Here is a 25,012-nt window from a genome sequence, read left to right on the forward strand (position 1 = left end):
GTGAGCTCCATAGATCCTCAGCACAGTCCCTTTCTTCTTAAAGTAGTTAGAGGAGATATGGGTGCTTGCAGTCAGCCAGTGCTCTAGCCCTGTATTGTGTCTGCTTTATTAGTTTCTGATGAGATGCTCACAGAGGTCATGGGTACTGTAAGGGATGGTGAGGAGAGGTGCCTTTTACTACCCTACCGTCAGCCTCCTTCACAGCAGCTAACGGGCTCCCTCTACTCCCTGCCTCTTTCCTGATGCATAAAGCGCATTATCAGTGGTCATTATGACCCCACCTCAAATGTATCACAGTCTACGTTTTATCCTTCTCTTTCCTGCCAGTCTACATTCATTGCACTTCTGGGGAACATCTACTATGCACTGGACATTGAGGAATCAAATGGAAAAAGTCATTCAAAATCCCCTCTCAAGAATTAGTTTCCTAAAAAAAAAAAAAAAAAAAAGAATTAGTTTCCTCAGTCTATTGACTTATAGGCAGCAACTAAAATGCCCTAGGATACTAAGTGTCCACAGCAAAGCAGGGCAATGTAATGAGAGTGTATACACTTTGGCTTCACACCAGTTGGCAATTTTGCTAAAGTATTTCATCTCTGAAATTTAATTTCCTCATCTATAAAACAAGATTAATGGTGAGTCTTATGTAAGTTACCTGTGAAAATTAGATAAAACACTGCACACAGGGTACTCAACAGACTGCTGCTTCTTTGTAACAATCACCAAATTTATTAACAAGAAGTCTTTTTGAGGATGGCAGGAAATCCTTCACAGAAGCAAGAAAGCCTGCAGGATTATTTAAAGGAAGTATTCTTAATCTAAACTGGCAGGTGCACCTGTGCATCTTGTTTTTTAGTCAACACAATTCATTTAAAAAATGTTTCTTATAACATCCTGGGATGCGGAGTATCCTGTTTTTATTCTTCTATTTTGCAAACAGAAAAGAATGTCAGAAGTTAATTGGCCCAGACATGCTATATTTCTTGTTTACCCACTAGAGGCCTTCTGTGAGTAAACACTATAGAACACCCAAAGGAAGTTCCTCCTCTGCGTAGAGCCTTAAGGAGGACACAGAGATGCCCCGCTTTGAGTCACCACCAGGTGCCAAGTGATGTGACTGAGGATATGAAGCTAAGCACATCATGAGGTCAGAAGAGAGAGCCAGCCACACTGCAGTGCTGGGCTACAGTCATGGACTAATTGTCTGTTGGAAAGCAAGAAATGTCATCAAAAGACCTCCAAAGGGCTGTCAAGACTTGTTGAAACTACAAAAACACCTGACTTAGAGATAAGTTAATCTGCTGTATCAGCTTTGGAGGTGTGGAAACTGGGGTTCACAGGGTCACATGATATCTAGGACTGGGGTGAGGCCCTCCAATTCACAGTGTGGTTGATTCTGCTGTTCTGTGCAAGTTTTAGGTCTGATAAATGTTGCAAAGAAGGTTTTGTTTCCCTTACTGTCCAAGAGGGGAGGCAAAGAGACTGAACTTAAGGACTTTGGGTCCAAATATGAATACATTAAAACTCTGGCAAGCTGCTGAGGCACAGCTGGACCATTCTGTAGGGAGGCTGGTGCTACTGGCTGGGGCTCTCACCACATCCTGACTCAGACCATCAGCACACGGCTTTATAGGGAAGGTGTCCTGATGGGTTGATCCTACTCTGGATTTTCAGACACACGGCATTTATGGTATTTATTACCCAGATTCACACAACAAAATTAACGGGTCATCAACTACTTCCAATGCTACCCTCTTTGATGAGCAATGTTATCTAAAAATTTATGCAATGAGGTTGGAGAAAGAGGATCCAGGTTCAGCTCTTCTACATTTATGACTTGGGACAAGTTAATTATGAAAGGCTGTTGCTATGGAACAAGAGTAATTTTTTTTACTTTGTTTTGGTTTTTCTTTTTTCTTTTTTTTCCCCAAGATAAGGGTTCTCTGTGTAGCTTTAGCTGTCCTGTAACTCACTCTGTAGACCAGGTTGGCCTTGAACTCAGAGATCTGCCTGCCTCCGCCTTGTGAGTGCTCGGATTAAAAGCTTGCACCACCATGCCTAGCCTAAACTGGTATTTTATAGGCTGAAAACAAACAAATAGGAAAACAAGGAAGCTTAGACGATATAACCCACTTAAAGTTACACAACACCTTAGACCTCTAAATCTTTATTTCCTCAAAATGAGAAAAAAGATACATCAACTCTCTTTTCCTTACAATGATTGCACGGGGCTCCAATAAGAAAGTTGATATGAAAATATACCATATAATTTTATGTGGATATCAGGCATTTTGAAACCTCTCAATAAAGAAAGATGGTTGAAATCACATACACAGTCACACATGCACACACACAACACGTGTATAACGTAAGGCTATCAGATTTGAGCTAGGGCTAATCAGAACTCATATCCCCGGAGTCTCTGCACAGGATTAATTCCTAGTAGGAATAAGATTCTATGCTCATTTCTAGACTACGTTATAACTCAGCCTCAAGGTGTGCTGGGGCCATGCTCCTGTAGTGGTGTTGACCGCAGCCTTACTTCCAGAAGCCTGATAGTGCTCACGGCCTCTGCCCTATTTTCTGACTATTTGTCCCATCATTTCTGATGAGCAGAGTGGCTTTTGGCAGAAGTGTTCCCAGGCAGGTTGCTACGAACCAGGATGAGCTGGTGGCCTTTGTGTTTCACTCATGGCAAGTCTTTTCTTTAAATGTTCTGCATTCACCTAAGGACAAATGGACCAACTCCTCCTACCTTCAGAACAGATGTGAGCAGAGTAGAAGAGCAGGAGGGAAGGATTTTCCTTGCTCGTTGCTTGTTTTGGTTTGAGGACATAATTTAAAGATTATTTTTATTTATTTATTTATTTATTTATTTTGTGTCTGTGTGTGCGTGTGTGTGTGCGCACGCACATATGTGTGTGTGTGCGTGTGCGTGCGTGTGTGTGTGTGTGTGTGTGTGTGTGCGCGCGAGCGCGTGCATGTGGGTGTGGTGGGTGTTGGGATTATGTACCTGTGGGTGCAGATGCCCACAGAGGCCATGTTGGAACCTATGGAGACAGAGTTAGAGATGGTTGTGATCTGCCCCGCATGGGTAGTGGGAACCTAACTTGGTTTCTCTGGAAGGGCAGCACATGCTCTTAACCTCTGAACTATCTCTCCAGCCCCAGGATTATTCTTTAATCCATGTGAATGTGTGTGTGTGTATACGACATGCATACAGGTGCAGAAGCCAGAAAGGGATGTCGGATTCCCTGAAGCTGGAGTTCCAGCTGGTTACAGCACCATGTCAGTAGCACCTCCTGGTGCTGGGAACAGAATTAGAGTTCTCTGGAAGAACAGCAAGTGCCCTTGACTACTAAACCATCTCTCTTGACCATTAGGTATTAATTTACACCACAAGCTAGCTATATAAGAGTTTCCTTAAACACATCAAAAAAATTTAAGTAAAAAAATCTAGAGTTGGAAAGATAGCTCAGCATTTAAAGGCAGCTAAAATCATGATGGCCTGAGTTTAATCCCCTGAACTATAGGGAGAAGAAGATAATCAACACACAAACTATCTTCTGACATCCACATACCATGATGTTCTCCCTCCCTCCCTCTCTCTCTCTCTCTCTCTCTCTCCCCCCACTCTCCCCCTCTCTTTCACACACACACACATAAACACACACAACCATGCATACACAAACATAAACACTACACATACACACACTATACACACATAGAAACACACACACATAGACAAACACATAACACATACACATATATGCTTATTCACAGACACATACACAAATACACATGCATAGGCACACACAAGCACACATATATGTACACACATATATGCACACACACAGACGCACATTCACAAACAAACAAGGTCAGTTCGCTCAAAGCCTTTGGCAACGTTCACATCATAAAGCCCAAACTATGAGGTCTTGTACCTGCTCTAGCACATCTCAAAGAGATAATCCAGGTGCTTTTTAAACTCAACCAGTCAGTCTTCACATCAAACCAACTGAGTTAGAATTATCTTGCTTAGGTAAGTTTATCAGGCTGTCAGCAAGATTCCCATGCAAACTAGAACTTAGAAACTTCTGCAAAGCCTTTTCAGCTATGAGGCCATTTGTGCTTTCCATAGGTAGAGCATCTCTTATCTCAGACTCTCACATACTTGTAGTCAGTTGGTCTCCATTGCTCCTTTAAGACCGTTGAGATTTAGCATTCTGCATAGAACTCGGACAAAGAGATCAGATGGCTCCCAATAGAAAGCCCCTCGCACTTCCTGTCTTAAACCTTCACCCTTCTCCCTTCCTGCCTCCACTCCCTTCACAAACACACAGCAGTAAAACGCATCTATTTTTACAGTTCCATTCTTACGTGCTCAAAGCTTAAGAAACACTGGCCCTCATAGACTTGCTGCTGTACAAGTCAATGTTCCTGACTAATAGGCGAGGCACATGAGGGGTCTGTGGCAAGTGCGTCAATGGGAGGAAGGAAGATGGGAAACGAAAATAAAGACAAGACATGAAGGCTCCATGAGGGTGTGGTGCCACAGGAGTTGGGTTTTGTCCCTAGCTCTGTCTCCAATTCAGTGTGTGACCTGACATAAGTCACATCTCTCTCTCTCTCTCTCTCTCTGGGCTTCAGAAAGGTCACTCAGAGCTGGGCAGACTTTTCTCAAGCTGACCTTTCCATCCTACGTACCAGAGATGGAAGGCATGTGTGACATGAACTACTGGGCTCCTTGGTATCTGGAGTGTGGCACTGCCCATGGGAAGCCTCATCACAAATTTCTTGGAGATGTCCTGGGCAGTGTAGGAATTCAAAGGCCACCTTGAAATCCTGGGAGAAGGCTCTGGGCAAAGGACACGTTGCCCACGTTTCTCCAGGGCAAGGCTCTGAGTGCAGTCATCAAAGCTCCTGGGTGTCCATGTGTCATTAGTCAGTTGGAGAATGCCCTGCTGAGCAGCCTAGGTGGCTCTGAAGATGAACGGCATCTGTGTGACCAACGGAGCCCAAAGCACAGCCAGCTGGGGACGAGTGAGTGAAGAAACGTGGGGGGAGGGGGGGGCTGACAATCGTCCCGTAAATAAACACAGATCCAGAATTCCTATCTTTACATAAACCGGATGTTCTGTCTATCAGTAGTGAGAGGAACAAGAAGTAAGTCCATTCAGTGAGCTTCAGGCCAGCTGCTGGGCATCTGCTTTTAAAACACACATGGAGATACAGCATACACATTAGTGCCTCGGTGTCATAAAGCTGAATACAGACAGCAGGAGAGACGGCTGCATGGTGAAGAGCACTTACTGCTCTTCGAGGGGACACCAGTTCACTTCCCTGTGTAAGTGGTTCACAACCATTTGTAACTCTGATTCTAGAGAATCTAAAGAAAAAAAAAACCTAAAGATTCTCCTGGATCTTTTGGCACATGTATACATTTACACACACACACACACACACACACACACACACACACACACACACCTCTTTAATAAAAAATTAGTAAATAAATGTTGTATGGGGCACCCTTAGCAGAGGACTATATATATATTAGTTAGCTTCTGCAGCTTCAAATTCTGCAGTCCTCCAAAGAGTTTTATACAATGACTTAGCTTTTTATTTTTATTTTATTTTTTCAGTCAGGGAAAAATCTTTATTTATTTATTTATTTATTTATTCATTTCATGAATATGAATGTTCTGTCTGCATGTACACCTGTATGCCAGAGCCTGACATGAGATCACTTTATAGATGGTTGTGAGCCACCATGTGGTTGCTGGGAATTAAACTCAATACCTCTGGAAGAGCAGCCAGTGCTCTTAATGTCGGAGCCATCTCCCCAGCCTCAGGGTTTTTTTTGTTTGTTTTTAATTTATTTACTTTTAAAAATATTTTGATTAGGGCTGGAGAGATGGCTCCGCAGTTAAGAGCACTGGTTGCTCTTCCGAAGGTCCTGAGTTCAAGTCCCAGCAACCACATGGTGGCTCACAACCATCTGCAGTGAGATCTGGTGCCCTCATCTGGTGTGCAGGCAGAACATTGTATATGTAATAAATAAATAAATAAATCTTTTAAAATAGTTTGATTAATTCTTTGAAAATTGTATACAATATATTTCGATCATATTCACCCACTGTTTCAACTCCTCCCAGATTCACACATCTTACCTTCACCTCGCAATCTAACCAGCTTCTAATTTTCATCTCCTTTGCTTTTCTTTAAACCCATAGAACCCAGTTTATGTTGCCTAACTACTTTAGGGAGTGGAGGCTGCCCCCCGAGTGTGGTCAGACGACCTGGGGTCACATACTCGAAGGGAAGCCTCTCTCCCTCTCCCAGAAGCCACCAGTGGTTAGTAGCTCCCGAGTTAGGAGTGAGATCGTTGTTCACGCCTCATCTCTAAGCTGGGGTTTTTTCTTCTGGTGTGAGCTTGTGCAGGTCTCGTGCATGGTATCACATTTACTATCTCTTACTCTCAGGACTATAATTTGAGAAGTCTTCCATATGTCTATTGAATGGCCTTGGCATACTGGTCCAAAATTATTCAGTCACACATGTGAGGGATTATGAGCTCTCTGCTCTTATGAGTGTCTTTGCTCTCATCTTAGTGTTTGATTCCTGTAGCTTTGTGGTGAGTTTTGAGATCAGAAAGTATAAGGCTTTCAGTTTTCTTCCACATCGTTTTGGTTGTTTGGATTATTTCCTTCTGACTATACAAAGTGGGAGTTTCTGCTTCTCTATAGCATTCCATTGAGATTTTGATATTGATGGCGACCACATGAAATCAGTAGGCACTGTGGGTAATAGTTTACATGTTACCAATCATTGAGGCTTTTACTCTATGAACATGGGATTTATTTCCTTTGACCAGTGCTAGTTTTTTTTTTCTGGGATTTTTAAAAAGCATGTTAAGTCCTTTGTGCCTCGTTAGTTAAGTTCCATATTCTGCAGTGGGGCACGGTGGCACATGCCTGTCATTTCAGCACAGGTTACAAAACCAGTACTACATAACACGACTTTGTCTTAAAATGAAAAAAATCCATATTCATCAAATTTCTCTCCCTGTCTTTGATCCAGACCTTGTGATTTGTGACTAGCGTGGCTAATATGGGTGTCTCCTACAACTGAACTCAATCCCTTCCTCTTGTCCAACAATTTTCTTGAAAATCAATTCATCCCTTTTGGCATTAATGTCTCATTTCCTATATTAAACAAACCTTTTCCATGCTGGCCTATTATCTGTCTGTCTGTCTGTCTGTCTGTCTGTCTATTTGAACTTCAGAATGATCCAAGCGGTTGGAGATTGAGGCATCCAGGCAGCCATACTTCTTTGTCATTGTGACTCTTATCCCCTCTCTAGTCAATTTTTACAACAGATTCACATCTGTTATCTCAGCAGTGGGTTCAATAGAGCATCAGATTCCTTCATTTTTCCTGGAACTTAACTGAGGATGGTTAAACTCTACTCCTAGCAGTGCTTGGATGGGAGAAAGATCAATGTTGCCAAGGTTTGCTGTGCTGAATTGAAGCGAGCTGTTCTACCACAAGGGCTTCGCTGTGTTCCAATGTAAAAGAGCAATAGCAGCCAGACAGCTTGTGGAATTCTTTCCAACCCTGAAAGGCAAAAAAAAAAAAAAAAAAAAAAAAAGCCATTGAAAAAGATCCTTGAGTGTTGTTGACTCACTGATAATGTGTCACTTCTATTGAAATGAGGAAGTTAGTTTTTACAGTTCAAGTCAGGAAACAGTTTACATCCTCTGTAGTGTTTAGAGTCACTGCAAGATTATGGCCATTGATGTGATCTCCGATAACACTTCAGTGTCAGCGAAGCCAAGCCATGAGTTATTTAGGGGATATATTAAGTCTGGATGATGTTCTTTAGTACAAAACCATTAACTCTGTTTTGTAGATGAGTAACTGAGGCAGTTGATGATAATGTGGACACGCCAAGACAGCCTAGAGATTTTGACTAAGGAAGAAGGCAAAGAGTTGAAAGACGTAAGAAGAGCAACACCAGAAAAACCCTCCGATTTCCAGCTACACTAGTAGAGTTCTGAACATGTGTTCTTTATTGCCTTCATAAATTGTAGCATTGGTGTTATTAGGAAAAAATTCAACATTTCATCATGGAGAGGAGAAGGCTGCATGGGGTCTGACCTCTAGGCAGCTAACAGTTGCTGGAGGAGAGAGGTCAGTTTCTGTCAGTGGTATATGCAACAAAGAGTGACCCATGTTGCTAGAGAGAAACTACCCTCCTCACGCTCACACAGTGACTCTAATAAAACTCAGTAGCAAACATGCACACACACACACACACACACACACACACACACACACACACACACATCTGAAAGCTGAAGTGAGACTTCTTGCAGGGGAAGGGAGTTTTAGAAAATACAAAGGAGACAGGAGAGATGGGATGGGAAAGGGGGGATAGAAAGTACTGAAAAGAATTGCATATATGAGACTGCCAGAAGCAAAACATTAAACTAAAAAGTACTTTACAATGTTTTCAGTTTACTTCTGATTTGTATATTTTCAATCTTTCCTTCTTTATATTCATTTAGACATTTTTTAAGGTAAAGACATACAAGAATAGATCCCACACTGTACTTTCAACATCACTCCTCCCTTCTGTTAGGTTCCTTTACTCCTCAAAACAACTTTACTTCTACTTTTGTAAGATGTATACGTGTGTGTGTGTGTGTGTGTGTGTGTGTGTGTGTGTGTGTCTGTCTGTTTATGTGTGTGTATATCTTGTGTATCTATATAAAATTTAGAAAGCAGATGTGATAAGGAAATTTATGAGAGTTGTCTAAAATTGGCTTAATTTGTTTAATTTTATTATCCTCAAGTGCATCCCTTTTTCTACAAATGACAGAATTCCATTCCTTGTTGCTGAAAAAGTTACACTGTGTGTGTGTATGTGTGTGTGTATATATATATTTGCCTGTCTTAATTATTGTTACATTGCTGTGAACAGACACCATGGCCACAGCAACTCTTATGAAAGAAAACATTTAACTGGAAGCTTGCCTACAGTGTCAGAGACTATTATCACCGTGGCAAGTGTCATGGCAGCACACATGGAGCTGGAGCAACAGCTAAAAGCTATGTCCTGATCCCAAAGCAACAGGCAGTGAGAGAGATTGAGCCTGGCATGAGCTTCGGAAACCAATGCCCACCCCCAGTGACACAGTTCCTCCAATGAGGTCATAAAGCCTAATCCTTCTAATCCGTTCCAACAGTTCCACGTCCTGGTGACTAAGCACTCAAACATATAAGATCCATTCTTATTCAAGCCATCACATTACATGCCACTTTAAAAAATACATTTCACTATTATTATTATTATTTCAAGATTCCTGTGAACCAAGATAGAATAATAAAAATGTGCCTGTGTCTTTGCTGAATGAAAGAAAATAGCTTGGTGGTCCTTATGGACAGGTGTTGAGAAATGGGCGTCTGAAAGAACAGTAGTGACATACCAGGTACCAGGAGACACGGTACTCTGCTCAAGGAAGGAAAGCACATCTGGTACAGGAGCTTCAATCAGAGTCATTACCTGATAATGTCATTCTCCATGACCTGTCTGTCTTCGGCACATGCTACACCGAAGAGTTAAAAGGAGGTGTAGAGGAAATCATCATTCTTTCAGCTTTCAAGTCCTTGCTGGTCACACTACTCTTTGGACTCTTCCTAAGGATGTGATATTGTTTTGGGTTCAGTGCTGCTATGAAAGAGGAATCCCTAATGGCTTCCATTGACTTTCAACCCTTGTTCCACAGGTTGGTGAACCAATGTCTATTTTCTGCTCATTTATATCACAAATATGCATATATAGACTGGAGAAATAACCGCAGGCTGTTTGGGGACACAGTAGACCCACCATGACTCAGATTTCAGCAGAAGCTCCATTGTACATTTGACCTCCATAAGCCCCTAACTGGAGGTCCACCATGCTTTTTAAGATGCCCTAGAATCCATGCCAATGCAGTGCCCATGTATAACAGATTCCCAGAGGTCTTATTTTCTGTTGGAGAAGTTTTGGTTTATGATCTGCAAACATGTTTTTGCTTTAATCCCAGGTGTGGGATATGGGGACAGCTCTAGTTTGTCGACATCTGATAGCTGCCTGAGGGTGAATGATGTTTGTCAGCTGGGAACTACCTTGTGTCGGGGGCATGGTCTTTGTTAGTGAGAATAAATGCCAGACCCAGAGAGAAAAAGAGAGATGACAGGGGTAGGGGGCAGACTCCGAGACAGAAAAGGGCTGCTGGTGCTTCCCTCCTGCTGCTCCTGGTTGCTGTTGATACAGTTTGATGAGAAGAAGTTGGAGATATCCTGAAACGAAGATTGAACATGCCCCCAAGGAACCCAGTGGCCCTAAACAGCAGGAAGAAGATATGGCTAACTATGCCCCCTCTCCCCACTAACCTTTCTTTCCTACCTGGTGTTGGGGTGTTAGGAGAGATTGAGATAGAGAAGGAAGAGAGAGAGAGAGAGAGGGAGAGAGAGAGAGAGAGAGAGAGAGGAGAATCCAAAATAAAAATAGATTTCAAAAATATGTGTACAATTTCCCTTTCTACACATACAGTTACCCTAGGAAAAGACTGTATGTTTCTTTAGTTTAAAAAAGTTTATAATAAAACTTTCAGTAATTGTAACCAGGTCCTTCTTCAAAACGATATGCCCTGCTCTTCATTCAAGTCTGTAGACTTGTTCAAATCAGGAATATAGTTGAGGGGCCGTGGTTTTCCTATTGCTATATAATTCAAGGTTGTCTTTGTCATTCCCACGCTCTGGAACTTTCCTGCTTGTGCATCTCAAGCAGGGACTAATTTAGCATGCTTCCTGTCTCTTTAATTTCTGGGGACACTGTGACTAATTAGTATCAAAGGTATACATGTGTCAGACCATTATGAAATCGCTTTGCCTGGGCTATTACAGTCACTGTCCCTTTAGGGTTCTGCTCTGCCATGCGGCCCTTGCTCATCTTGACTCCTAATAGCCCCCATGATATTTAAACTATCCAAATAAGCATTTGCAGCTCCCACTAGAAAGTCTGGCATACACTGAAAAGTGTTAAGTAGTAATGAGCTCTTCAGATACCTTGGTGCTCATCTTAGGAATTTAATTGTTTTTTTTTTATTTCAACACTGCTCATGAAGTAACTTTGTCAATTTCTTCTCTTCTTTCTGATGTGTGTGTGTGTGTGTGTGTGTGTGTGTGTGTGTGTGTGTGTACATGCATGCGCACATGTGTTGTGTAAGTTTCCTCCAAGATTGAAACATTCCATCCTGCAGGGAAGTTCCTTAAACCAGAAGGCAAACAACTAAATATTGCTTAGGAAATCCCTGAAACTGACCAGATTCACTAGGCCTCTCCTTCTAGGAGTAAGCAATAAAGACTGCTGAAAGTCACTCTCAGCTACAAAAAGACTCTGAGACCAGACCAGCTGGCTGGAATAAGCAGAAACTAGCCAAGCTGCCTGGAAAGGATTTAAACCGATGCAGTCGCTTGAAAGGGACATTCTCCACCTGCAGGATGGGCAATGTACTCCAGGTTTCCAGATTTCCTGAGTTGTCACCAATGCTGGGGTAGGCTTTGGTGATGTTGCTGTCTTTGAGTAATTTCTGCTCCTGTAAACAATCACTCGCCCACATTCCTGTAAGTAGTGCCAGTAAAACTTGGTTCACCAAGCTGAGCTTTGGTGGTATCTGTACTTTGATTCGTCATGGTCTCCCTGTCTGTGATGAAGATACATGTGTATTGTATCTTCCTAGGAAAACGTGTGTCATACATACAATTCTCTCTCTCTCTCTCTCTCTCTCTCTCTCTCTCTCTCTCTCTCTCTGTGTGTGTGTGTGTGTGTGTGTGTGTGTGTGTGTGTGTGTGTGTAAAGGCTGTTATTCCTCAGGTAACATCAACCTTACTTTTTTTAGGAGAACCTCTCTTGGTTGGCCTAGAACTCACCCATTAGCATAGGATGGTTGGTGAGTAAACCGCTGGGATCTGCCTGATTCTGTCTCCCTCGGTGCTGGATTACAGGCGTGTGCCATGACATGATGGTTCCTAGTGATTAAATGGAGGCCTTCGTGCTTTTATGTCATTCAGTGTCCTGGCTGACCTATCTCCCACGCTATACATCTGGTTTTTGTAGTATTATTGAAGAAACATCTTTTGTACCCTCCTGTTGCAGAGGAAGGTTTCACACAGCAAATCTACTCCACTGTTCTAAGGTTTCTGAGCTTTCTAATTCCATGGTCAACCTTAAGCCCAGGCATGTCCGACATCTTCAGTTCTTTCACAGTGGGCCATCTTTCAATGCAGACGTTAGCCAACCAATCACATAAACTCTTAGCACCTTTTGAAACTAAGTGCGCTGCATCAGTAAAGCTGCAGTCTCTGCTCAGTGGACCCTTATCAGCAAATTGATCTGGTTCTGTGTTTCTTCCATCATTCTCCCACACATTTAATATCCATCCCCACACATACGCTCCAGAGGTCTGTTTGTGTTAATTAGAAAACTCAAGTGCGTTAGGGGTATAGCGAATCTCCTCATTGCTCACACTCTGTACCTTACTTCTAGGGTCCCAATGAGCCGTAAGTACGGTTACAGGTCTAGAGGTAAAGGTGAGTTTTGAACATGAGCCCTTGATGGGGCATGAACATTGTCTGACAAGAAAACAAAGAAGAGTGACTGTAGCCCTGGGCTCTGGGCCACGTTAGCACCTCCAGGAAGCTTTTCAAACCAGCCAACATTAGGATTCTTCTGAATTGTACTAGGATTTTTCCCTTTTAGTTTATTTAATCACTTTACAGGCTGATTGTAGCCTCCTTCCTCCTCACCTCCTAGCCCTACCCTCACACCCGACATCCCTCATTCCTCCTTTCCTTTCTCCTCATAGAAGGGGAAGCCCCCCAACGGGCACAAACCCACCATATTACATCAGGTCATTGTGGGACCAAGAGCATCCTCTCCCATTGAGGCTAGGCAAGGTAGCCCAGCTAGGAATGCTACTCTGATATGCTTGCAGACAGAAGCCTAGCATAAATACCTTCTGAGAGGCTCTACCCAACAACTGATGGAAACAGAGGCAGAGACCCACAGTCAAACAATAGGTGGAGCTCAAGGAGTCTTGTGGAAGAATTGGGGGAAGGATTGGGGGAGGTTGGGGGACCAAGGACAGCACAAGAAAACCTACAGAGTAAACTAAGCTGGACCCATGGGGGCTCACAGAGACTGGACTTAGACCCCCTACACATAGTAGCAGATGTGCAGCTTGGTCATCATGTGAGTCCCTTAACAATGGGAGTAGGGGCTGTTTCTGACAATGCTGCCTGCCTTTGTACAAATATCTTATCCCTTTAAGTATCAAAACACTTATAGGTAACTGGGTAGCCCTCCAATTACATTTCTGCCTCTCATCTCCTGAGATTTTATTACAGAGCTCTCTGTATCCTCAGAGATAGCACATAATGAACTCTCTGTGCATACTTGTTAGGTAGTTTCTCACCATCTTCTCACTTGCCCTCAGCCCCCTTGTCTCTGCGTTTTGTTCCCGCCTCTGTTTACAGCCTGCCCTATGTTGATGCTTTCTCACTCAAGGGCCTTGACATTCAGTATCTGCATGCCTGCTACGGTGACTTAATTTGCATCAGGGAGCCAGAGCTAAGAGTGACTGCAAGAAGGCAGAACCTAAAAAAGGAGAAGAAGAGGCGCTGTAGGCGAGCAAGGACACCCAGGGCTAATTTCAGGCTGGTCTGCATCTCCACAGCCTCAGGGTATGCACATGAGTAGACAAGAGTGAAAATTCAAGCCTGGAAGGTAGGGGGCTTAGAACCACATAAGGAAGAGTTGGAAGCTCACCAGGAAAACTGAGCTGTGTAGCTGCTTGCTTAAGTTTTCTTTAAATATTACATTTGCCAAGGAGAAAATCAGAACAGACCCTGTCCCAACATGGAGATGAATTGCTTGAAATCATCAAAAGAGATGGTCCTAACCTCATTCCTCTTTCACATACATGGCATCCAACCACTAACACACACACACACACACACACACACACACACACACACACACACACACATGCACTCACATGCATGCACATGCGCATTATGGCATACACACATACACCCCACCATACTCACATAACACACACACACACATATACAGATACCCCACATACACCATACTCACATAACACACACACACACACACACACACACACACACACACACACACACACACGCAGATACCCCACACACACCATACTCACATAACACACACACACACACACACACACACACACACACACACACACAGATACCCCACATACTCACATCACACACACACACACACACACACACACACACACACACACAGATACCCCACATACACCATACTCCCGTAACACACACACACAGATACCCCCACCATACTCACATAACACACACACACAGATACCCACACACACCATACTCACATAACACACATATACACCCACACTAATGCACACCCCCACTTACTTTTGCCCCACCCACACCACCACCACAACCACCACATCTTGGTGGTTAGAATGGCCTCCGATGATTCCTTGCGCCATTGACAAATAAGAACACAATCTGATAATCAGTGAAACTGAACATTTCTACTTAGGGAAAACTATGCAGGGATTTATTAAGAAGGGGTCCAAATTTCAGAGTTGCTGTTTTTCTCATATTCTTGCTTACAATTTTTTTATTTATTCACTTTACATCCTGATGGTAGCCCCCTCTCTCCTCTTCTTCCAGTCCCACCCTCCCTCCCTCTCTCTTCCCCCTCCCTCATCTCCTACGTCTCAGAAAAGGAAGCCCCCGTATCAACCCACCCCAGCACATCAAGTCATATTCTATTAATTAATCTATACTGCCACCCTGATCAGAACAGCAAATGCTTCTTCCACAGGTGCCTCTGCCTTCCTGGTGCCAGAGCTGCACAGATCAGCTCAGTGTGGCTGCTAATGGAACAGTCTTCACCTGTGGAAATGGATCCAGCTCTTCCCAAAAAGAAGAAGCTGTGTGACATCCAGACTGGGTGGTTTTTGAAAACTGGAAACAAAGCCGAATGACTCTCCCGCTTGGCAGGCCAGAAAGCAAGGAAATCCATCTTTGTGCGTGCGTGAGTGGTTTTATAGCACCATCCAGTGGCATAAAAGCAATATTGCCCGTAAATCTAAAAAATGGCTCTTGTATTCTGTCTGTGCAAGTTATTCAAGTGTACATTATTCTAGATGTACACTAGGAACCGGCAGTGTAGCAAACATTAATTACAAAAGCCTGTGTTCTGCCAACCAAGGACAATACATGCAGTAAACATTGAACCCCTACTCAGATCTAGCCAATGGACAGGACATTCCCTACAGTTGAGTGGAGAGTGGGGATTGACTCTGACATGAACTCTGGTGCCCCATATTTGACCACTTCCCCTTGGTGGGGAGGCCTGATGGCACTCAGAGAAAGAAACAGCATGCTACCAGGATGAGACTTGATAGGCTGTGACCATATGGTGCAGGAGGAGGTCCCCTTCTGCCACAGACCTAGGAGACGGGAATAGGGTGAAAGAGGGAGGGAAGGAGGAATGGGAAGATACAAGTGAGGCGATAACAACTAAGATGTAATCTGAATAAATTAATTAAGTAAAAAAGTGACAATACAAAAAAAAAGTCTGTGTGCTGAATTTATAGAGATCTTCTATGCTTCTCTTAGAGGTATCTTACAAGGAAGCCAGTAACTGTCCACAATACCAAGAAGACAAGTCTCTCTCATTCCCCTAACTATGATTCAAAATGACCTCATCATCTCAGGGCCTAAATTAAACAGACTTAAATCTTATTTTCCACATGTGGGTATTTCTGGGGATGGAGAGGACTTTGCAAAATCTTCCTGGATGATGAACAACTATTTGACAACAGTCTGAGAAAGTAAATTCCTGAATACTAGCTCCTGGTCATCCCCATCAATTCTCCGTTATCCCCAACAACTCCACTTTTCTTTCTTTTTGCCCCCTTTGTTTTCTTCTTGTTGTTGTTGGGCACAGAGCTTCGAGCATGCTAAGCCAATAGTCTACTACTGAGCTGCATCCTCATTAGAGTTTTTATGCCAAGCTGTTGCTATGTGGTTCAGGCTGGCCCTGTGTTCCATTATGCAACCTTGGCCTCCAAATACTAGGATTATGGGTATGAACCATTATGCATAACTCCTATATACTGCCGAAAAAAACATCGTGTGATTAGAAAGTGCATCCTGTTGGGTCTGAGGAGAAACCATATGTCCAAACCTCAAAAAACACCAGATCAATAAGTCAACTTTCTGTTCTTCCTGTTTATCATGATTCTACTTTGTAAGTGCTGACCAAACTAGAGATGGGCAAGATTAAGGTTTGTACCTAAAATGTGGAGAAGGCACCACTGCCTGACATCCTGCGTGATCTGTATAGGCCAAGCAGCAAGCTGTTATGTCAGGTTTCTCTTTGCTTTTGCCTTTAGGTTGGTTTCTGACTTTATTTCACAAACTACTACACAACATGAAGGAATATCTTATTTCCAAGGCAAGGTTTTATTGTCTTTGTTTTTAAATTGCTGAAGTAATTTGTAATGATTATTAATTATTTATAATGGAAGAATTATCTTACCTCTCTCCTTCATTACTCTTTCTGGGAAAATAGAGCCTATAGAGATTAGCCCTAAAGAACTGGAATGTGTGTTACCCTTCTGGAAAATGAAGGCAAAAATCCTTAGAGTTCTAGCCTACCCAAATCCTTAGCCTTTAGCTTGTCAAAAGCATACATAGACTTCAACTTTTGAGACTATAGTATACCGTTTATTCTATAAGACCCTCCAGATAAAGTACCATCAGATGGTTAGCTATGTTATATAATAGACATGATGTTAATGCATTTGTTGGAGTGAAGGGAAATATATAAATCTGTGAACTGAATAGTGATGGTAGCAGACTCATACCTAGAACAAGAGCAGCAGTGAGTAAGGAGTGAGCCTGGGGAGGCTCGATTGCCTGGAAATAAGGACTAATGTCCCCCCAGGGCTTTCACATCACTACGCATTTCATCCAATCATATAATAAACAGCTTAAGTAAACAACAGAAGGAATAAGTGAGAGAAACAAATGTGAATCTAGACAATCTCAAAAACTTCAGATGTTAAAATAGCCAGGTAAGTGATTCAAAATTAGTGTGTAGAAGTCTAAAATAGGGGAAAGGGTAGATAAAAATTAGCACTAAAACAAACAAAGGAATACAAAAGACAAATTTTAGAAAGAACTAAATGAAACTTACAGATTACAAATACACATAGATTGCGATACGTGAGCGAAGTGACAGAGCCGAAGGCACAATTGGAGAATTGGAAAACAGAACATGAAGGAGCTCCTTCTCATGAAGCCTAGCTGGTGTAGAAATGAGAAAAGCTCTCTCTGGACCCTCCAAAGCTCAAAGATGCAGTCTGTGAAATACAGCAACACTAAATTATATGACTTATGCATGAGAGCGTGGAAATGATGAGGTTTAAAGAAGGAATATGCAGCGCTACTGAAGCTTTTCAAACATTCCTAGCTACAAAGGAAAAGGGCGTGGCCGTTCTAGAAGAGAAATGGCACAGGTTATGCAAGCGTGTGGTGAGGAAGTGAGATGGCTGATGTCGTCTTGCTACACAATGGGAAGTTTCTTGGGCAATAAAACCTGTCTTGGAGAAGCTGTCAGATGATCAAGTAGTGGCCTGTAACAATGTGGTGATGTCCTTCTTCTCCTGTGGGGGATGGTGAATCCATCTTCTCTCATGGGCGGATTCGGAAGAGGGATTATACAGAGACTATGCTCCTTTGCAGAAAGTTATCTTTGGGAAGATCTTCAGAGAAGGCCCCTTCTTCTGACTCAGTCCCTGTGAATGAGGTACAGGAAAGTTAGGTGGTCAGAGAGACCTTAATCAGTCTTTACTCAAAGCACTCATTATGTCAAAGGGCATACTCTGAAGTATGCATTCCATACTTTGGACATTTTGGGACCTACCAATTATATCCATTGAATATAAGATTAAGAGACATAGATGATGGTAACAAATCTGAAAGCATAGTAAGTCACACCAGGAGAAGCTGGCACACAAGGGAAAAGGGACTTTGTGGCATAGGGATTAAGGAGACGATTGTGAAACAGTAAGCTGACATTATGGTGGCAATGGCGATGCTGAGGAAAGTGGACTTTGATAGGCTATTTCCGTATCTTTAAAGCAGACTCCACTAAATGTGGAACTAAGCAAACGACAGAAGAAAATAAAATGCAAGTGAGATCCGTGCATATGTTTAAGAGGTAGAAGTTGTTAGAGAGGACAGAGGAAACAAGAAAATCCACAGTCCACAGTGGTAGGCTCTGGGGGATAGGATTATGAGTCCCTGGTACATTTTTCTCTTTGTTTGCAAAGTTCTACATAAACAGGTGATAGTGTGCATTGGGTAGGATTAAGGGATCGCATGAGTTTCATGTACCTTTCTAGGCTTTTTAACCAATTTATGAATTAAGTAAACATACGACAGGTTAAAAAAAGAAACTCAAAGTTAATGATGTACACAGGAGTTCCATGTAAGCATGAGACTCAGGAAAAGCTGGGTTAGTAGAGCTGTTGGGCTCTGGAGGAGGTGAGGTTAGGTGTTGGGAAGGCCATGAAATGAGCAAATATATGGTGAATAAAGATTGGCCTGTTAGCAGATTCGAGTTGCTAAGGTGATAAAGTCCTTTGAGGACCAGTTCTTCCCAGCATAGGCATCTGTAGTTGTGAAAATCCTTTATACATGTGAAATCATCTTACAACTACTATGTCTATAGTCTCTGAAAATAACCACAAATAGCATATGAATGAGTACTGTTAGTAGCAATAGTTACTAAGCTCCATCTATTTTTTAAAGGTTCTGTAACAAAATGCCACACGTTGCGTAGCTTAAAATGATGGAAGTTATGGTACCACATTGAAGCTAGAAGCCAAGTTACAAGCAGTGCATGCTCTTCCCTGTAGACCGTAGGGCAGAGTACATTCTGTGTGCTTTTTCTGGTTTCTGACATTACTGGAACTCCCCATCCCTCTGACCTTTGCCCCCTGTCATCCTGTGGCTTTCTCCCTGTGAGCATGCCTCTGTGCCTTAGCTCCTCTTAAAGGGCAGGAGCCATGTTGGATACACCTTCCTTCATTAGATCTACATTTTAACAAATTACATGTGCAGCAAATCCTGCTTTCAAATAAGGTCACACTCAAGGCACAGTATGTGTATACTGAGACACCATCCAATCAAGGGCTTTGGATTGAGGTCTTGACTCAGCTACCAGCTACCTGTGTAATCCTGAGCAAGCTGCTGACTCTGCCTAAGAAGTTCATTTCTGTCGATAAATGAGGGCAAGAACATTAACCTCACAGGCATTTTGTAAAGATTTGTGAAGGGCTTAAGTGTGTGCCTGGTACAGAGAAGTTCTTTCTTTGAAAGAACAGATGCTAACAAATATAAAGGGAGAGGAAAAGATAATACGGATCTGAACTAAAATATGCTATTTAAACGAGAAAACCATAGTGTCATTCCTTTGACTCCCATGTTATACTTAGTACCTAGTGAAACATCTAACTCAGCTCAGGAGACAATCATTAGTATTTCTTAGTGATGCACATGGTACCATCCAGGTCTATCCCAGCCTTGTGCTTAAGGCTCAGAAGACATGCACTGTGTTCACTAAGACTGCTTGTCTAACCCAGAAGATGCTGTTGCTGTCTTCTCTGTTCCTTTCCCTCCATTGTGCAATCCAGACTTTCCAGGAAAAAAATCATTTCAACTCCATCCCAAACATTCCCACATCTTTCTGGCCAGTAGAAAGGGGACCTACTTGGCAGAAAGTAGTTGCCTTGTCAAACTAACTGAACTTCATTAAGGTTGGTGGCATGAATTTAGAGATATGCTATGTTCAGAACTTCCTAGATGAGTTAGTAGTTTGTTTTCTCATTTTTGTGATCAAATTCCTGGTAAGAAGCATACTAAGGGAAGGAAGGTACACTCTGACTCATAACTAAGAGACTATACACTATCGCGGCAAGGGCTTCTTGCTCACACCTCAGTGGATCAGGAGGCAGATGTAGTGCATGCCATCACATCCCCCCTTTTATTCCATCCGGGACCCCATTCTACGGCTTAGTGGCATCCATATTCAGAGTGAGTCTTCCTACCTCAGTTAATTCTCTCTGTAAATCCCTCCAAGACACAACCAAAGGTGTTCTTCACTATGGTGAACAAGGGCACTAATGCTTGAGGGGACAAGCAGAATGGAGCACACAACCGCTCACATTTTATAGTATATCACAGAGATTAAGACCATCTCAGGATAATTACAGAGCCTGGCTCACTGTCAAGTATGTTTTTTGTTAGGAGAAAGAAGGAAAGGATGGCAACTATGGAAGGAAAAATATTTGTCATCCAAGGAAAAGAAAATTTCCAAAGCCTTGTCTGCACTATTTACACTTTTACAATATTCTAATGGTCTTATAGAAACACCCATGCGGACTTATGCGTATATATGTTTACAGAATGCCCAAGCAGGATGTAAACGCAGACACAAGGACTCACAAGGTCAACGCTCTCCATCCAGCTCTTTTATTTCTTAGCTTTGTGGTTCGGAGTTTTGGTGTGACTCAGGCAGGGAATGGTAGCATCCTCTATAGCTGTTGCAAGAACAGAGGGGTTTTGCTATACATTTGATACTTAGAAAACTGTTTATCTGTAGATGGTTTTAAAAAAATTCTAGCTCATTAATTCATAGTTTTCAGTCAAGGCATAATGCTGTGCCTTTATTGTCATTTCAGAATCTCATTATGTATTTTGCTTTGGAACAGTTAACTATAACCACTCAAGGACTCTTGTTTCAAACTGATTCTGTGTTAGCTTATTCCCAGCTGAATATGTGTCAAATAACAGAAACACATCTAGATATAGCTTCTGTGTGTTTGCCACCCATGTTGGCATGAAAGTTTTAAAGACACATCTTTTTTTTTTTTTGACTCTGCCATGCTCCTGATCATTTTTCCAGAACAAGCCCATGTTGAATCAGAGCCAGAATGGAGTGGTGTAGAAGGGTACCATGAAGTGAAGCCACAGGAACACCTGGGAATGGCGTCTTCTTCAGCTCCTCGTGTCTTCTGGGGTGGATGATAGATGTGCCTTTTTCTCGAACTTCTGCTGAATGTTATGGTCAAGACCAACAGAGAGCCAGATCCTCCCCTGGCCCACTGATGCTTCAGAAAGTCAGGGACAAAGGAATCAGGAGATTTCTAATGAAAGAAGGCCTTTGAGGGATGCAGACCCTCCAGTCTCCATCTGGAATCTCTCCTGTCCTCTGCCTTGGTCCAGCAGGTCAAGGCATTAGTTAGATCCCTAGGGAGCGAGGGTCAATATCCCTGTATAGCAGGGAAGAAACTTCAGTTGGATCTCCAGCCATCATCAGCCCTTAAGACTAAGGGACCAAAGTCTAATGGGGGGTGGCGGGGTCAAGAGAGAAAATTCAGGAAATATTAAAGGGATCTGGAGAGAGAAAGGAGGCCACTCTCCAGAGTCCACTTGAAGTTTCTCTTTGTCCAAGAGTTATCAACTTTGCAATTAATATTTACTCAGAAGATTGCCTTTGTAATGTTAATATTCATTTCAAGCAAAAATGTTAGAGTAGCAGTGGCCACGGTTATGCCTTACACTTGAAGTCCTTAAAGTTCAACCTAAGCCCACACACAACAGTGAAACTGTAGCTCCTTGAGTATCTCACGACCAAGATTATGGGCTTTATTTTTTTAAAGTTAAAGCACGCATCTTAACTCCCCTGTGATCTAACAGAATAAGGCCCCCTCCAACCCTGTGACCTGAGAGTTCATCTTATCGCTCTGCATCCAGTGTACCTCATGATCCCTCCTACGGTGCCACTTACAAGAAAAGAAAAAAACAGTGCTGATCTTTACTGTTAGAAGCTGTAGTCATTTAGCACGCTCCCATCCTAGCCACAAACCACACAAGCCAAAGCCTGGGCCTGGGACAAGAAGTCAGGACTGCCCAAAGAACAACGCGTGCCTCTCTGGGCAAGGTGCTGACAGTTTTTCCTAGTGTCAAAATAACGGAAGAATTGTTTTTAATGCACATCCTGTCTTGTTGCTGTTTTTTGTTTGTTTGTTTGTTTGTTTTCCCCCTTTCCACTGTTTCCACTGACACTTTTAATATTCACAAAGCATGTTACAGGGTCTTTGCACAGGCAGATCATTTATAAGAACAATCAGGATTAAGGTGGACTACCACAGGGGACTAGGACAGCACCAGCTGTGAAGACCGGGGACTACTACAAAGGCTTTGAAAAGAAGAGAGTGAGCAAGAGGAGAAGCCTCACTTCCTACCACAGGGGCTCTTGCTTCATTGAGGCCATCTTTATGTTCTTGAGTTTACCCAAACAGAAGCATTCTGTTCTCAAACAATTGCTCCCCTAGGGTCTTACAAGAGCATACACAGCCAGCACTCACAGTGACCAGCTGGACCCCTGAACTATAAACACCTACAGGGGCAAGTTACAGCGCAAGGCATTACCATTTCCTCAATTGCTGTTTTTAATTAAGAAGGCAAACAGCGCATGCAGATGTCTGTCCTTTGGGAAGGAGTGTCTAATCAAATACCGTATCCCCCTGCTGCAATCGGTTAGCCAAGAACAGTCCTTAAAACAATGCCCTTCCTATAATCCGGCAGTAACAACAGACAAGACTGCTTGAACCAGGCCATGAGGGGAGGTTTATTTTGACATTTGCCTTGTTCTTAGCAACAAGATACACAAAATAGAGTTGGGGAAAAAATAATTATTTTTATTTTGAGTTCCTTAAATCTCTTTCTCCCTACTCCACCCCATACCCTTCCAACACCCCAACACTAGGTAGGGGAGAAAGAAGGTTAGTGGGGAGAGAGGGAATAGTTTTTCTTAGCTACTTCCTGCTGTTTAAGGTCTCGAGTTCTTGGGAGCAAGTCCAATCCTTGGTTCAACCTAACTCCAACTTCTTATCATCAAACTGCATCAACAGCAACCGGGAGGATCAGAGGGAAAGCATCAGCAGCCTTCTTTCTCAGAGGCCCCAGGGTCTTCTTAGGTCTGGCTTTTATCCTCAGTGACAAAGACCACGCCCCCAAATGAGGGGGCTGACAAACATCATGTGTCCTCTCAGGAGACAATATCAGCTGTGGGCAAACTGGAGCAGCCCCCATATACAACAGCTGGGATTAAAACAAAATCAGGTTTACATATAAAGCAAAACTTCCACAACAACATAGTTTAGACTGCTGGGACTAGGACGGAGAGGGAAACCAAAGTGGATGCCTCTGGCTGCCCTGGTTGACTGGACTTTTCTTCCCAAGTGTGCTATTTCCATAACAACCACAGCAAATACTGGTAACTGGCACTGTGTGTGTTCACTGGAGTCTACGTGTGCTATGGATCTGTCTATCGGTCCCTCTTACCCCCCAGGATATGCAGACACATAAAGTAGAACTCCCTGGTTGTTTGGGGCAAGGTATCCATCCACACAATACCTACATTTGTAAAAACAACAAACAAGCAAATAAAACACCAATGAATCCACTTTTCAATATTTCTAAATGGTTTTGAATCTTGATATAATTCTTTTCCATAAAAGTACAAAGTAGCTAATTTGGGTATGAATACTGATATATTATATTCATATAAGGCTGAAAGTGTGTCAAAATATTTGCTGTTAACACAAACAGTAGGTAGCAGTTATTAACCCTCACTACAGGCTGTGAGGTTTAAACCCTATGCCCTCTGTTCCTAAATGAGGGTGAAAGTGACCATACCCTCAGAGAAATCAGAATGATGGAAGGGTCATCTAGCTTTTTGCCTGTACTGAACAGCAGCAAGTACCCATGGGATTTCCCACACCACTGTGGCTATCATGGTAGAGAGGAGATGCTGCAAGAGGCCCCCTGGCTGATGGACCAGAGACTAATTACCCACTCCATTACCCACTGGCTGGAGTGTTGATTCTAGAAAACATTACTCTTCTCATGTCACCAAGAGGAGCATGAAGAGGAATTGGGAGAGCCTGGAGACTGTCCCCAGTCCATAATTTTGCCATTGTCATGGGACTCTGAGGACTCCCCAGAAACTAAGATGCTGCTGTATCAGATAAAGAAAAGTTGGGTGAGGAGAAGTCAGGTATCACACCTTCACATGTTTCTAAGTTATCTAAGTTGGCAACTTTGGGTCCCATCGTTGCTGGAATGTGCTCTATCTACTCCGGGGGAAAGTTCAACATTCCATATTGCATGAAATTACTACGTCTGCAGAGTCTAGTCCAATCTCCATGTAAGAAGTTTACTAACTGTTTTGATATCTACTGTGTTTTTATCGCTAAATTACAGAAAAAATACAAAGATTAGATATGATTTGCACGTCAAAGATGATTAAAAAACAGTCACACTAGCCTAAACTACAGAAGCTGATTTATCCCAAAATAAAATCAGCCTTTTGCAGTATATAGTCCTATGAGTTTTAACAAAAAAAAAGTAGCTATATAGGAGTTCATAGCTCTTATGATAAAGATGTGGATTAAAACAGTATGACAGTCAAGACATAGAATGGTTTCGTGTGCCACAAAAATTCCTTTGTCTTATCACATTTGCCTGAAACAACCAGCTCATGTAAAGGACAGTGCTTATAAACATTTGCTAACATCTCCCCTTATCATCTACTTCTATGTCTATGGAAGTTACAGAGCTGATGCCACTTGATGCCAGCATCATTCATACATGGCGTCTTGGTTGTCTACCTAATTAATTAGGAGTTATCTTCAAGAACCAGCTTCGCACTCCACAATTCTTTCTATTAACCTATGTGTCTTTCACTGATTCTCCACCCATGTTTCATTTCTCTGTATTGTGTCTGGATGTTTGT

General features: G+C 42.6%; 1 long non-coding RNA gene across 2 annotated transcripts in view; it reads right to left on the bottom strand.

Moving 5' to 3' along the window:
• Window positions 1–5,942: 5,942 nt before the first annotated feature.
• Window positions 5,943–25,012, bottom strand: part of LOC311600003 — a 63,619-nt gene continuing 44,549 nt past the window's right edge. For both annotated transcript variants that reach the window (XR_014780111.1, XR_014780112.1), the window contains exons 2-3: window positions 17,744–17,942; window positions 5,943–7,620 (exon numbers count right to left, since the gene is read on the bottom strand). This is a non-coding gene — a long non-coding RNA (uncharacterized lncRNA). The remainder of the gene's footprint in view (window positions 7,621–17,743; window positions 17,943–25,012) is intronic.

This window comes from Acomys minous, assembly GCF_964271855.1.
Source record: "Acomys minous genome assembly, chromosome: 6".
Lineage (NCBI taxonomy): Eukaryota > Metazoa > Chordata > Mammalia > Rodentia > Muridae > Acomys > Acomys minous.